This window comes from Xyrauchen texanus, chromosome 2 (genome assembly GCF_025860055.1).
Source record: "Xyrauchen texanus isolate HMW12.3.18 chromosome 2, RBS_HiC_50CHRs, whole genome shotgun sequence".
NCBI classification, from domain to species: Eukaryota; Metazoa; Chordata; class Actinopteri; order Cypriniformes; family Catostomidae; genus Xyrauchen; species Xyrauchen texanus.
Window position 1 is genome coordinate 6,338,553 of NC_068277.1, and position 13,924 is coordinate 6,352,476.

A 13,924-nucleotide genomic window follows, 5' to 3' on the forward strand; every position below is an offset into this window, starting at 1 on the left:
TTTTTTTTTAGCATAATATGAGGTAAAGAAGCACCCTTTATGATTCCTTCGTTTTGAAATGTTATTGCTGATTTGAAACATGTTCTGTGATCGTAATCTTGACCATCTGATTTTGAGATTTCAGTCTTTCCCCATTCAAGTAGATGGGAGCTGCACTGGCATGACTGGGAATAACCTCCCGAGAGCGTTCCAAAGATGGCTGACAGTGGACTGACTTGCTTGAAAGACTCTTGACCAAACTCAACAGACAGACGTTTCCTTGCTATCATTCTAGGGTATATCTCACCGACATTCAATTCAGACCGCAAATGGACATTCAATGAACTGCCTGGAAGAAATGCGAATGAAGCGATTCAAATCGGAGTCCTCCACATCTCTTACTGCGATTTATCATTGCTCTGATTATTAGCATAATCGCAATAAAATAGAAATCGCAGTATTCTGTTTACATGAGCAACAGTTTAATAGTAAAGGCAGTATTGCCTTTATCGCATTATGAGGGTGCATGTTGTAAATGTGTCCAATGTCCAACAGTGTATGTACATCAGGGCTGGACTGGTAATCTGGCATACCGGGCATTTTACCGGTGGGCCGGCACACTTTGGGGATGATCAGGGCAGGCTGGCCATCGGGAGAACCGAGAGGGCCGGTGAGTCGGCCACGAAACGGGCCGAATTGTCCTTGATAAACTAAAATGAGCCGGCGCTTTATGCAGAACGGACCACAAAACGGCGCCGCAATATTCAGAAAAGGACAGCGAACACCCCCTGCTCAACTTTTGGGCCAGTTGCTATGTAAAATCCCGGGCCGATTTCTCTTCCCAGTCCAGCCCTGATGAACATGCATCACAGGATATTATACCATTTTGTTATTTTTTTCTTTCATTCTTAAAATCATTCAAATTCTCACCACAGTGTAATTTCTATGACTGTCGACTCTTGATTTGTATTTCTATAGTGCTTTTCACAATACACATAATTTCAAAGCAGCTATACGGAAATCATACTGTAAGGTCGCTAATCTCTTTTAAATTAAAAGTCTCATTAAAAGTCAGTTTTAATGTGACCTTATAAAGTTTAAATCCGCTCTAAGTAAAACAAACACACCTACTGTATATGGTCAAAGTGACAGTTCTCTCAACAAGCTCAAAACTCCCCCACGGACCATCAGGCCCTCATTATTTTTGAGCCTGTAGTGTGTAATCGACCTGAGGCGATATTTTCAGATGGCGCTCTTTTCAGTCAGACGCTCTTTTTGTGGGTCTGCGGACCATTGAGACCAACGGCGGGCACACCTGCAGCTGAGCAAGCATCACACACTCAGTCCTCTGTTGCACTGCTGTGTGTGTTGGTGTGTATTACAGGTTCATCTCCGTCAGTTGGCGTACTTAAGCGTGAGTGTGTTTATTTGTGCACACGTGCATTGTCTCTGAGCCATTTTTTCAGGCAAATGATAATGCGAACCCAGGGCATCAAGTGGATGGACAGGAGTGCGGGCTTGTTTACGCAGCTGTGGCAGCACAACAACAGAACCCATTCTCCTTATGCACCTGTTCAGCCCACGAAATCAGCTACACTGTCTACACAAAGGCCACCTCTGGCCCTCAGGTCACACTGAGAAGAGAAGGATGCTGGGAGGGATGTGTGGAGTCCCTAGTCTCCATACTTCTCCATCACCCCCCTTCTAGTATAGTTTATCGGATGCGCTCAGCTTTGGCACTCATTAAAATGCAGCCATTATCCTGACATTTGCACGCATCACATGCAAAACTAATTTACTTTTAAGAAATTAAAAGTTCATTTTAATTGAGCCCACGCTGCAGTATGCAAATGAAGAGTATATAATGTACACTGATGCAGAGACAACAGGCAAGAGCTGTATTAACCCTTTCTGTCCTAGCATTAAGAGAACAAAAAACAAATCGGTTTACATTATTGTGTATATGACCATCACCTGATGCAATAATCAGATTCAATTCATTTATTTATGCTTTTATATGAAATGCATTTGCATTTAAAGCATTCTTTATCGAAATGTCCATGGAGGGGCCCCAAAGGAGAGGAGTGTTGGTGGTGGCGTAGTGGGCTAAAGCACATAACTGGTCATCAGAAGGTTGCTGGTTCAAGCCCCACAGCCACCACCATTGTGTCCTTGAGCAAGGCACTTAACTCCAGGTTGCTCCGGGGGGATTGTCCCTGTAATAAGTGCACTGTAAGTCGCTTTGGATAAAAGCGTCTGCCAAAATGCATAAACGACAAATGACAAAGGGAATTGTGAAGTGAGTTTTATTCTTTAGCTGTACAGGCTGTAATACTGAAAAGAGGAATATTTTATAAACTGTACTCCCTCAACCCAAACCCCAAATCTAAACCTAACCATCATTGGAGTGAAAATGTAGTGTAAGCATGAAAAATGCAACTTCGAATCACTCTTGTCAATGATTTTGTGAACACAATTACTTTGTGGTTTCAACCCAGAGTCTCCCAAGCAGCTGACGCAACATGCTCCCAGTCTCGCCACAGGGAAAGGTAAACAAACTGGAGCCGATGCAAACTGTCTGATAGGAGATCACTATAGGCCGTGTGATCATGTTGCATCAAATTTATTTAATGGCTTGTTTCAGTGCCATTCAATGTAAATAGGCAAAAAAAAAAAAAAACGTGAAAGTGGAGATTTATAGTAAAAATAACTTAAATATTGATCTGTTTCCACCCACACCTATCATATCACTTCTGAAGACATGGATTAAACCACTGGACTCTTATGGATTACTTTTATGCTTCATTTATATGCTTTTTGGACCTTCAAAGTTGCACTGTATGGACCTACAGAGCTGAGATATCCTTCTAAAAATCTTTATTTGTGTTCAGCAGAAGAACGAACATCAGACACATCTGGGATGGCATGAGGGTGAGTAAATGATGAGACAATTTGAACTGTCCCTTTAAGAGATCGTTGATGTCCATAGCACAAGCTGTGATGGACGAGTTACGTGCCAAAGTGTAATACTTGGTGTTAGGGGTTGGTTGTAATCCCAAAAGTGTTGCAAACACAATCATTGTCTGCCAATGATGCAATTAAAGAAATGCGCTATGCAGCTATTATTAATTTATTCTGTGTATTGGAGTCCTTATCCATCTCATCTAAGTGTGCATTTACTAAGTGCCCCTTTAAAATAAAAACAACAGTAAATAGGTGTGTGTGTGTGTGTGTGTGTGTGTGTGTGTGTTCACTAGGTAAAGGTAGGAAGGAATCTTGGAGGAATGATCTTGGGAGTTGTGACGGCTCATCCCTGAGGACAGACAGATCCCATTTACTCTCTCTGCAGGTACTCGTTGTGTTCTGGGGTCAGAGTGAGGTCAGGCCACTGCTGTAAATAACCCATGAATGATGTCAGTCTTCTCTCTGTAGGGAGGTCATCAAGCATGGGATGTGGGTCACCACCTCTGATTTGGACAGGTCTATAACATCCAAGTCACCTGGAGCCCAGTGAAGAGAGAGAGTGTATTTGAATCAAGAGAGTGGTAAGATTCTTCAAGAGATTTTCAAGAAATGTAGGACATTAAAAGCAATAGTTCAGACCAAAATTAACATTTTAGTATTATTAAAATACCCTCAGGTCATTCCAAACCCTTATGCTTAACTTTGCCGGTGGAGCGAAAAAGGAGAACATTTGAAGAATGTTCACGCAGCTCTTTTCCATACAACAACTGTTCATACTGATCATGACGGTAAAGCTCCAAAATCGACCAAAAGCACCATAAAAGTAATCCATATGACTTACGCACTATATTCACAGAGTAATCGGGGCGTGATTATACATAGGCCCAAAAGTTGTTGAGCGGGGTGGGGTGGGGGGGGGGGGGTGTCATTATAGCTTATCATGGCCCATTCGGTCTATTTCGCGGCCGACCCACCGGCCCGCTCGGTTCTCCCGATGGCCAGTCCGCCCCTGATCGGCCTCAAAATGCGTCGGCCCACCGGGAAAATGCCCGGTATGCCAGATTACCAATCCAGCCCTGCACATACTTCAGAAGTTTCCTGAAACCATTTGATTGTTTTGCATCATATATATAAAAAGAAAAATAGAATTTAAAGGGATAGTTCACTCCAAAGAGAAACTTCTGTCTTCATGTGCTCATATTTTTGCCGTTCCAAACCATGTGTGCTGTTATTTTTTCCATTTTGAAGAATTGTGCATTTATTATTTTTTTTCCATACAACGGCAATTTAAACTGACCACAGCTGTCAAGCTCAAAAAAGGACAAAAACACAATAAAAGTAGTCCGTATGACTTGGGCAATATATCAAAAACATTTCTGAAGTCATGCGAAAGATTTGCCTGACAAAACAGACCAATTTAAGTCCTTATTAACTGAAAATCTTACCCTCTGCTGAAGCTTTGAAATCTCATTCTCTATCTCGCATAAGTGTGTTACGTTTGGTTACAATGCACGAGAAACAAAACCGTTTTGCCTTCAGTTATGTCAAACCCGGCACGATGCATCAGTGCACCATTTTTAATCTGAACTTGCTCACGAATTACATTTCAGAGCTTCAGCAGAGGGTAAAATGATCAGTGAATAACAACTTTTCACCAATTTTTTGGCTTGTACTTTGGTTTCTATCTATTGCATTGCTTCCAAAGAATTGGAATAAAGCACACGAGTGGTGTGGACTACTTTAATACTGCTTTTTGTCTTTTTTGGAGTTTGGCAGAATATGTTCAAGTCATATGGATTTGGAACAACATGAGGGTAAGTAAATGATGACATCCTTTAAATGTAGCATTGTAAAGGATTTTCGGGCACAGTGACTGACAGCAGCCCATTAATTCACATGCATCTCTGCGGCCTGACAGTGACTAATGGGTTAATACTGAGACTAGTGACAGCCCCTTCACCACTGTCATCAGTGATCTCCCCATGGACAGTCCACCCTGAGATTGATCAAACATAATCAATACAGAGAGTTTCATTGACTTGATCAATAAAAAAGAGGTTGATGCCGCCTGGTCTCTGTTGAATGGAGGGGAGGTAGGCACTGCCAGCCTGTATGCGTGGTTAGCTGGCGTGCTTGGTTTAATGAGGGGAGTGTTGATTTGGCATGAGCCCTAATAGGATCAAAAAGCCCATTTGGCTTCCAGCTGACATGCAACAGCTTTGGGCTGGCAGAAGACCAGAGAGAGAGAGAGAGATGGTTGAGAGATACTGTAAAGTACACAAACACCCATGTGTGTGCACACCCCGAGAATGGTGACAGTGTATGCACATATGGTGCCATGATCCTACCAGTCACCAGGGTTATTATAGCTTTGAATTCTTAATTTAGTTTGTATTTCTATTTTATTCACATTTTGTCCTTTCAATTTAGTTTTCATTCATTTTTACCCTAAAATTGTTCATTGTGTTTTATTTTGTAACTTTTTTAGTCTTTTCTAGTTTCAGTTAGTTTATATTTGTTAATATGTTCAGTCTAGTCTTGGCAGGTTGTAAAGGTCTAATATATACTATAAATTAAAATAAATGTATCCTCATTTTTTTTATTTTTTTAGCTTTGGATTACTAAAATAAATATTGTTATGTTTATATATATTTAATAAAATATTAATACAATCTAAAAATAAAAAAAAGTGGTTTATTATAGTTAGTTTTGGAGTCAGGAACATATATTTTAATATAGTAAAATATGAACAGTAAAATATTAAATAATAAAATAAAAAATTTACTAAATTAAAACTAAATAAAATAATAAAAAATATTAAATAATACAGTATTATTTAATATTTTTTATTATTTTATTTAGTTTTAATTTAGTAAATTTTTTATAGTTAGTTTTGGGTTCAGGAAAATGTTACTTAAAATATGAACAGTAAAATATTAAATTATATTAATATTAAAAATATAATTTTTTAAATATTGTTTTTAATTATTTTTATTTTAAAGTTTGTTTTTGAGCCAGGGAAATGTTTTTTAGTTTAGTCAAATTAATAATAAAATATATTTATTATTAAATATTTAATGATTTTATTTAAAAAAGTTATTTGGTTTAGTAAATATGAATAATGAAATATAAAATAATAAAATATAAATATTTCTAATAATAGTTTAATAATTTTGTAATACATTTTATTTTAGTTTATATGACAGTTAGTGCTGGAGTCAGATTTTTTTTTTTTGGTTAGGAAAATATTAATAATAATAATAATAATAATACAATATTTATTTAATAAATATTTTTAATAATTTAATTTAGTTTTATTTTAGTGTATTTTATAGTTAGTTTTGGCCTCAGGAAAATGTATTTTATTTTAGTTGCAGTGTTATTGGTTTTAATTCATTTAATATATATATATATATATATTTACTTATTTATTTTTCATTTTAGATACCTTCTAGGATAACAACACTGTCACTCACATGCACATCAACACAAATGCATGCCCGACACCAACACCTATGCACTGTGATGTTACCAGCATCCACATATAAACACACCCTCAGCAAGTTGTTTTGTCTAGAGACAGGTGTGTATGTGTGTAGCATAGATGCTTTCACACATACATGCTTCAGTAATTTTCTATTAGGCAAAAAGTGAAAACTTCCTGTAATAAGGCAGCAGTTCAGTGCCTTCCAGGTGTGCGAGGACTACCTCTGGGTGTCTTGCAAAACCCACATCTCAAAACAACTGTTTCTTGTGCGAGGCATCACACACAGGTGTGAATTTTGTGTATACATTTGCATATTTCACAGTTTTCTTTCTTCTGACCTTTGTTGCATCCAACGGGACGTTCAGGGCAATTTATACATGTTTGCAGATGCATGTTTGGTGTATGCATCTTATTTGTATGCATGACTATATTGTCAGCATTTATAGATAGCCTGAGTGCCACAACAGACACGCACTATTCGAAGCTCTAAAACAAAAGCTACCTCATTGCCTACATAGTAGCTACCTTGTAAGATAGTATCCTAACTGTAATGGAACCTCATAAGTGACCAATTTGGAATGCTCTAAATAGTACGCAACTCTGAACAGCAGACACGACTAGCAATTTATTTAAATAGACTTTGACGTTAGCATGTTGCTAAGCTAGCACTGCGATACTCTGCAATAAGCATAACAATTGTTAAAGGGACAGTTCACCCCAAAAAAATGGAAAATTCTCTCATTATTTATTCACCCTCATGCCATCCCAGATGTGTATGACTTTCTTTCTTCTGCAGAACACAAACAAAGATTTTAAGAAGAATATCTCAACTCTGTAGGTCCTTACAATGCAAGTGAATGGTGATCAGAACTTTGAAGCTCCAAAACTCACATAAATGCAGCATAAATATGTAAAATGCTCTACATGGGCAACAACTTCGTGTACCACACAGATAGCACTCTGTATTTATATATATATATATATATATATATATATATATATATATATATAAAACAATTTTTTTCTATTTATAATCAAAATGCCTAAAGGCTGAAACATACTCTATGCAAGGACATTGATGGAGATGCTTCTAGATACCCATGTTCGATTTCGTGCATCATTTCAAAATAAAATAAATAACTCAACGCAAGTATGCATTGCATTCTCAATGTTGCCACAAGGGGTGCTATAGTGAACATTAGTAAATTGTCTGCTTCTATAGTGAGATTTGTCTTTCAAGTCAACTACCGTCATGGCGGAGCAACAGTTTGTGGAGTATATTGCTGAACAAGTAAGATAAAGCCAATCTATTTATATCTACTTACCCAAATAATCACATTAAAATTTTGAGTTCTGACAAACTTGCCGCAAATTTCCCACTCATTATTTTCACATTCAAACGAGCTTGCGATTTGCCGCAAATGTTTGCCAGAAATGTTCAGGTCATCGCTGTTGGTGGTGAACCTGCAGCAAGTCTTTGGCGACAATGAAGATTTTGCCGAATTTACGTCAAGTTTGCAGCTAGTTTGCCAGAACTCTGGATTTTTATAATGGATAACACATCCAGTTTAATAGCACAGACTTTTGAAGGTAACTCTGCCTCCGCCTTTGTTACCTCCACAGTAATGCAAGAATGCATGTTACGGTTGTTAAACCATGCTGCACATTTTGCCACTTGCATATGTGAATGCACACCTTTGTGAAGTATGTTTCTGGCATAATTAAGATGCTTTCCTTGTGGAACTGCTTCTAGAACATGCCTATGATGCCTTAAAAGGCTGCCTAGGGTGCTCACTAGATTTTGAAACAGAGCAAGAGTGTTTTCAAAGGAAAAGGCCAAATAAAATAAAGACAACAGAAAAGAGATGAAAGAAATATTCGCAAACCTTAGCATGGTGGAAAACATCCCCTTTCCTAAATTGGCATGCAAATGGTTTCTTTCCCCCCCTTTTTCACTGCCACGCTTCCCCCGTTCTCTGTCTATTCCCCCCACCCCCGATCCTTTTGTCTCGAAATTAGTGAAGCAGAGTGCTCGGGCGGCTAATTACGTATTCAAATGAAAGAGGCTCGTTAATGTTGCACTGGGGAGAGAGGAGCTGATTGGGAGAGGATGATGGAATTGAAATGAGCGCTCATTGCATCTGGAAGCAGCCGAGCATGGCCCGGCAGATGTCACCTCCCGGGGGGTGTCGAGAGAGGGTGTGCGTGTATGTGTGATGGGGTGGGGGGGCTCGGTCAGACACTGGGGGGATGGAGGGGATTGAGAGTAGAAATAAGAGGGCTTTGTTTCAACAGAGGACAAAAAAGTATGGCACATTTCGCTATCTTAAGCCAGATAGCCAAAATGGCCACCCCTCCTGCTGTGCGATTGGCTCGTGTTGTGTAAGCAATAGCGTATGGGTGTAGCATCGACCCCCAGTGTTTTTAACGGATGGTGCTTCAAATGTTTAAAAGGTAGTGCTCCCCACCAGTAATTATGTAGCTGAAAGCTCTGTCACTTTGTCGTTTGCGTGATTGTGTATGCGTTTTCTGATTTGAGTGGCTGCTAGCAATTTCGCTGTAGAGTCTATAGCACTTAGCCGCAAACAACACGTCTCTGTCACCCTTAAGAACTCTATGGATTCAGATCACATCCACACTCAGTTTTGCACTTTCTACCGTCCTTGTTTTACAAAGTAGGCGGTAATGACAAAACCATATAATTGTGGATGTGGTCTCAGTTTCAACATCATAGATAGCATTATTTCTTGATCAATTCAGCTTAGGCTTGAGTTTAACTTTGCGTTAGACACAAATCTTCTCAGAAGCTAACTTGTATTGTCGCTTGCCTCTTCCCTTAAATGAAAGGATGTTTTCAGTTTCATTCAATAATCTGACCAGTAAGGGTTATGGTTCAAATCAGTTACATTTGAATGCAAAATGTTTGAACGTTAGAGCCCAAAATTAGCAGGTTTCCTTGTAATGTTGGTTCCTCACATAAGCGTATTTGAGCATAGAAGAAATGGTAAGGATGGTAAGTGATGTCCAATTGTAAAATGGACATGCTGAAGTGTCCTTGGGCAAGACACTGAACCCCAAGTTGTTCCCAATGGCACGCTAGCACCTTGCATGGCAGCTCTGTCGCCATTGGTGTACGAGTGTGAATGTGTGTGTGAATGGGACACAGTGTAAAGGGCTTTGGTAACATCTAAGGTTAAAAAAAGCGTTATATAAGTGCAGACCATTTACCAGTTCCAAGACTGCTGATATGTTGTATTAAAGTACATGTTTGCTTAGCACGTGACTCATTCCGGCTTTAGGCCACGTCCAGACGAACTAGTTTTGTTTCGCTACGTTTATCCATCCGTACCTCTCATCCACACTAGGATGGCATTTTCCTCCACTGAAAATGGACCGTTTCGAATACACTCTCTATTAAGAGTTTTAGTTTTAGGTTAAGAGTTTTCAGACGAAAATGGTTTAATGTGGGTGTGGCGTAAGCTTCATTTGTAACTGAGCAAAAAACGAAGCAAAAATAAACAAAATAGCATATTGTATCTAAAATGTCAGTTACTTGATATTAAATTCTTGTTTATAGTTAAGGGTCTGTAAATCTTTTTGGCACTTGTGATCATGCTTATGATGCACATTAATTTCCAAACCAAATAATGAAATGTTTATGTGGCGCTATAACTGAATATTGGCATATAGATGTATTTAAGCCGGGACTATTATCAAACATGTGAAGTTTGGAGCAGATTGGACATTGTATGTTTGAGTTACAACAACTTCCTGTTTCATGGTGAAACATCGAAATATGCCAGGCCGCCACGGACACGCCATTCAAAGAAAACTCAAAAGTACGAGACCAGGGAATGGCAAAAACTGAGCAAAAATGTAAGAGATAAAACACAACGGCTGACTTCCTGTTGGGTTTAGGATATTATTCTATGAGAATTATTTTTACGTGTTTCATGTTGCATATGCCTACCAATTTTCTTACATGTAGATGAAAAGTGGCGTGAGGGCTGATTCATTGAAAATTTGAAGGTGGTGCTATCGAGCCATTTTGCCAAAATTCATTCTGAAACCAGTATCAGATGTACATTTTCCCCACTTTTGAGATGTGTGCAAAGTTTCATGAGTTTTCAAGCATGTTTAGGCCTCAAAAATGTGACTAGTTTCAGATCGAACTTTGTCAGGTCGCCATGGACACGCCCTTCAATGCAAACTGAAAAGTTTCGCAATTTAACATCACCAAGGCCTTTCGATTAAGACTGACTAAATATAATGTTGATCTGATTAAATCTCTGGAAAGAATTTGTTAAAGTACAAGACCTGGAATTGGCTGTTGCCAGTAGGTGGCGCTATGACTATAATTGAATATTTGCACGTATATGTATTCAGGCCAGGACTATTTTCAAACATGTGAAGTTTGGGGCAGATTGGACATTGTATGTATGACTTATAACAATTTCCTGTTTCATGGCGAAACATCGAAATTTGTCCGACCGTCACAGCCACGGCGTGCAGTGAAAACTCAAAAGCTTCAAAATTTAGCATCGCCAAGGCCTTTATATTAGAATAACCAAATATGAAGTAGATCTGATGAAATCTCTAGGAGGAGTTTGTTAAAGTACAAGGTCTGGAAATGGCAAACACTGAGCAAAAATTGATGAGAAAAATCTAAATGGCTCACTTCCTGTTGAGTTTAGGGCATGGGTCCTTTTTGTAGGTATTGGCATGTTACACATGTGTACCAATTTTCGTACGTGTAGGTGAAGCGTAGCATAAAACGCAAATCGTTGAATGTTTGTAGGTGGCGCTATCGAGCCATTTTGCCACATCTAATTCTGAATCCCATATCAGATGTACATTTTTGCCATTTCTGATGTGTGTGAAAAGTTATACTTTTAAAACAGTTAGTATTTTTTTGTTATGTTTATGGATGGGCCCATTCACTTCCATTGTAAGTGCATCACAGTAACCCCGATTTTTGCTTTTTGGGTGTCAAAATACATTTTTGTGGTAATCAACATTATGCTATAAATACTGTCGATTGAGCATAACATGTAATGAACCCAGAATATTAATTTAATGGAAGGATGCATTCTTTCTCAATACGCAAATATGCGAAACTGCACAAACCTGCAGGAGATCTGCAGCAGAAAGGGGTTGTTTTTATAGTCTACCTTCCTCATTAATTTTGATTAGCATGTGCATGATTCTCACATTGTTTCCTTTCTATTGTTCTGTTATGTGCATTGCGCTGAGCATGCTACAAATATGATCTGCCTTGGTTTCTCAATTTAGCTGAAAAAAAAAAAAGTGACATGCTTAACGACAGCTTGAACATGCACACACTCCGAACCGACTCACCATATGCTCATGTGTCCTTCAGCTGACATCTCAATCACCTTCCCTTTTACACCTTTATACGCACGTGCACATTAACACACGCTTAGAATGCTATTTATCCCTCAGGCTAGGTAAGCTTTTTGCACCAGTTTGCACACAATGCATCATCTCTAAGGCAAATGCATAATGTAAATAGGCTCTGTGCAAAAGCTAGTTGCCTTGTTGACTACTAACTAAATAGACTGCAGCCTATAGTTATGCAACCTATAGGTTGAAATAGGCAGCAACTCCATGCTCCACACAAGAGCGCTGTGAATGGAATACACGATTCACAATTGATTTAATTCGAGTTTGACATTAAGATGTTGCTAAACTAATGCCGCAATTATAATCAGAAAAAAATAGCACATAAATATTGGGTAAAATAGTCAATTTTTTTTATTTAATTTAACTTTAATTTTATTGATACTTTTCAATAATGAATGAAATATATTTATAATCGTAATGCTTTCTTTGCTTCAACTAAGAATCCAAAATCAGGGCGGAAAAAATATAATTTTAAGAAACAAATAACGATCCATTTTTCATACTTTTTGTACGTGCTCAAGTTAAAAGATAATTTTTTTTATGTTTTAATGTTTTGTTTTTCCATTAAATAGAAATAAAATATAACGGCTTCAAAATGTTATTTGCACATGTAGGTGTCTGTGGCAGGGCGGGGCCAGGTCGTGATTATACACACCCGGTCCATTATCAGGCTAATCAAGCCTCCGAGAGGGATAAAGTCCGACTGCGGAGGATAGTGCGGGAGAGAGAGATAGTTTACGGACATGTCCATCGTGTGTGTTTTTGTCTTTTAAGTTTCTCATTAAAATATTATTTATATTGAAAAGCCGATTCTCTCCTCCTCCTTTCCATTGACTGCTTTACACTGGTGCCGAAATCCGGGAAGGAGGAGGGATACGGCGAGTTCTCGTTACTACCGTCGAGCAACGGAGCAGCCCATGGCCATCTGCCGGGGGACGAGGAGTCCGGCCGCCTGGAAGCAGACGACGGCCGCCGACCGCGAGGGGAGAAGGGGCTCCTAACCGACCGCGTGGAGCGGTCAGGGCCGCTGCCAGGGGCGTAGGAGTCCCCTATTAGCCGCTGAAACGCGTCGGGGTCTGAGACCGCCAACCGCGAGCGGGGAGGGGCTCGCTGCCGACCGCCTGGAGCGGGAGAACCGCTGCCAGGGGTGGGGGAGACCCCTTCTGTTCCCCAAGAACGCGGCGGGGCGTTATGTCTGCCAGGGGCTGGAGGTCTGCCTCTGATCCGCCCGGAGAAGCGCGACTGTCGTCCTTTAGAGGGTGGAGGAGTGGCCGAGGAACAAGCTGCGGCGTATCGGAGAACTGGCGAGTAATCTTTTTTTTTTTTATCTCTCTCTCTCTCACTGCCACTCTGTGTTGGCCTTTTCCCTCTCATTTAAATTTTTGTGTTTTTTTTGGGGTTACTACACTGTTACAGGAAGTATTTAATTATTTCTGTTTCTCTCCCCTTGTCCCCTCCCTCGTCCAGATAGATGAGGATGACCTGACGGCAGACGGGGCAAAAGGCACGCCCATCCCCAGGGAAAGGGGGGGGTGTACATCATGCCGGTGGCTCCCCAGCCTAAGAGAACGAGGGAGGAATGTGGCAGGGCGGGGCCAGGTCGTGATTATACACACCCGGTCCCTTATCAGGCTAATCAAGTCTCCGAGAGGGATAAAGGCCGACTGCGGAGGATTGTGCGGGAGAGAGAGATCATTTACGGACATGTCCGTCGTGTGTGTGTGTGTCTTTTAAGTTTCTCATTAAAATATTATTATATTGAAAAGCCGGTTCTCGCCGCCTCCTTTCCATTGACTGCTTTACAGTGTCGCTGAAACGCCCCGTATTTCTGAATGGGCAATCAGCACCATCATTTGTTCTTCCTCAATGCCGAGAGACAGAATAAAATTGTACATTGATGTACTTTTTTTAAAAGATATTTGTATTGGCATAACTATATTTGTATCCCCTACACATAAACCCTCACAGAAACTTTTTGGCTTTTTATATTTAATACAAATCATTATATAGCATGTTTATTAAGCAATTTGAATTGTGGGTCCTCACAATGTAGGGTAATATCTGGTAGGT

General features: G+C 39.6%; 1 long non-coding RNA gene across 1 annotated transcript; it reads left to right on the top strand.

Moving 5' to 3' along the window:
* The first annotated feature begins 656 nt into the window (after positions 1-656).
* On the top strand, positions 657-13,666 carry LOC127619611 (uncharacterized). Its single transcript, XR_007967588.1, has 4 exons — positions 657-2,910; positions 3,237-3,328; positions 3,412-3,524; positions 13,322-13,666. It is a non-coding gene; the product is annotated as an uncharacterized LOC127619611 (long non-coding RNA).
* The last annotated feature ends 258 nt before the right edge of the window (positions 13,667-13,924 follow it).